We start from the raw sequence: 1,253 nt of genomic DNA, 5'->3' as shown, positions 1-1,253 counted from the left end.
TTCTCGGCACGTCCATAGCTTAAGGTGAGTTGTCCATGGAGAGACGCAGTTATTTGTCCCGGAAGGCGGCGTAACTCACTTTTTCATCGGGTGTGTGGTGTAGAGGTATCACGTCTGCTTCGCATGCAGAAGGCCCCGAGTTCAATTCTCGGCACGTCCATAACGTAGGGTGAATTGTCTATGTGAGAGAAGCAGTTACTTGTCCCGGAAGGCGGCGTAACTTACTTTTTCACCGGGCGTGTGATGTAGAGGTATCACGTCTGCTTTGCATGCAGAAGGCCCCGAGTTCAATTCTCGGCATGTCCATAACTTAAGGTGAGTTGTCTATCTGAGAGAAGCAGTTATTAGTCCCGGAAGGCGGCGTACCTTACTTTTTTATCGGGCGTGTGGTGTAGAGGTATCACGTCTGCTTCGCATGCAGAAGGTCCCGAGTTTAATTCTCGGCACGTCCATAGCTTAAGGTGAGTTGTCCATCTGAGAGACGCAGTTATTTGTCCCGGAAGGCGGCGTAACTCACTTTTTCATCGGGCGTGTGGTGTAGAGGTATCACGTCTGCTTTGCATGCAGAAGGCCCCGAGTTCAATTCTCGGCACGTCCATAGCTTAAGGTGAGTTGTCCATCTGAGAGACGCAGTTATTTGTCCCGGAAGGCGGCGTAACTCACTTTTTCATCGGGTGTGTGGTGTAGAGGTATCACGTCTGCTTCGCATGCAGAAGACCCCGAGTTCAATTCTCGGCACGTCCATAACGTAGGGTGAATTGTCTATGTGAGAGAAGCAGTTACTTGTCCCGGAAGGCGGCGTAACTTACTTTTTCACCGGGCGTGTGATTTAGAGGTATCACGTCTGCTTTGCATGCAGAAGGCCCCGAGTTCAATTCTCGGCATGTCCATAACTTAAGGTGAGTTGTCTATCTGAGAGAAGCAGTTATTCGTCCCGGAAGGCGGCGTACCTTACTTTTCTATCGGGCGTGTGGTGTAGAGGTATCACGTCTGCTTCGCATGCAGAAGGTCCCGAGTTTAATTCTCGGCACGTCCATAGCTTAAGGTGAGTTGTCCATCTGAGAGACGCAGTTATTTGTCCCGGAAGGCGGCGTAACTCACTTTTTCATCGGGCGTGTGGTGTAGAGGTATCACGTCTGCTTTGCATGCAGAAGGCCCCGAGTTCAATTCTCGGCACGTCCATAGCTTAAGGTGAGTTGTCTACTTGAGAGAAGCACTTTATTTGTCCCGGAAGGCGGCGTAACTTACTTTTT

The 1,253-nt window shown here is 50.4% G+C and overlaps 8 non-coding genes across 8 annotated transcripts; all 8 read left to right on the top strand.

The window, feature by feature from the left end:
• The first annotated feature begins 88 nt into the window (after positions 1-88).
• Positions 89-160, top strand: Pmar_PMAR001542. The gene has a single exon. It is a non-coding gene; the product is annotated as a tRNA-Ala (tRNA).
• Positions 161-234: 74 nt separating this feature from the next.
• Positions 235-306, top strand: Pmar_PMAR001541. The gene has a single exon. It is a non-coding gene; the product is annotated as a tRNA-Ala (tRNA).
• Positions 307-380: 74 nt separating this feature from the next.
• Pmar_PMAR001540 lies at positions 381-452 on the top strand. Its single transcript has one exon. It is a non-coding gene; the product is annotated as a tRNA-Ala (tRNA).
• Positions 453-526: 74 nt separating this feature from the next.
• On the top strand, positions 527-598 carry Pmar_PMAR001539. Its single transcript has one exon. It is a non-coding gene; the product is annotated as a tRNA-Ala (tRNA).
• A 74-nt stretch (positions 599-672) lies between these two features.
• Pmar_PMAR001538 lies at positions 673-744 on the top strand. Its single transcript has one exon. It is a non-coding gene; the product is annotated as a tRNA-Ala (tRNA).
• Positions 745-818: 74 nt separating this feature from the next.
• On the top strand, positions 819-890 carry Pmar_PMAR001537. The gene has a single exon. It is a non-coding gene; the product is annotated as a tRNA-Ala (tRNA).
• A 74-nt stretch (positions 891-964) lies between these two features.
• Positions 965-1,036, top strand: Pmar_PMAR001536. The gene has a single exon. It is a non-coding gene; the product is annotated as a tRNA-Ala (tRNA).
• A 74-nt stretch (positions 1,037-1,110) lies between these two features.
• Pmar_PMAR001535 lies at positions 1,111-1,182 on the top strand. Its single transcript has one exon. It is a non-coding gene; the product is annotated as a tRNA-Ala (tRNA).
• Positions 1,183-1,253: the final 71 nt, after the last annotated feature.

This window comes from Perkinsus marinus, assembly GCF_000006405.1.
Source record: "Perkinsus marinus ATCC 50983 genomic scaffold scf_1104296954608, whole genome shotgun sequence".
NCBI lineage: Eukaryota > Perkinsozoa > Perkinsida > Perkinsidae > Perkinsus > Perkinsus marinus.
The sequence above is the reverse complement of the archived record's forward strand: the minus strand, read 5'-3'. Positions and strand labels throughout refer to the sequence as shown.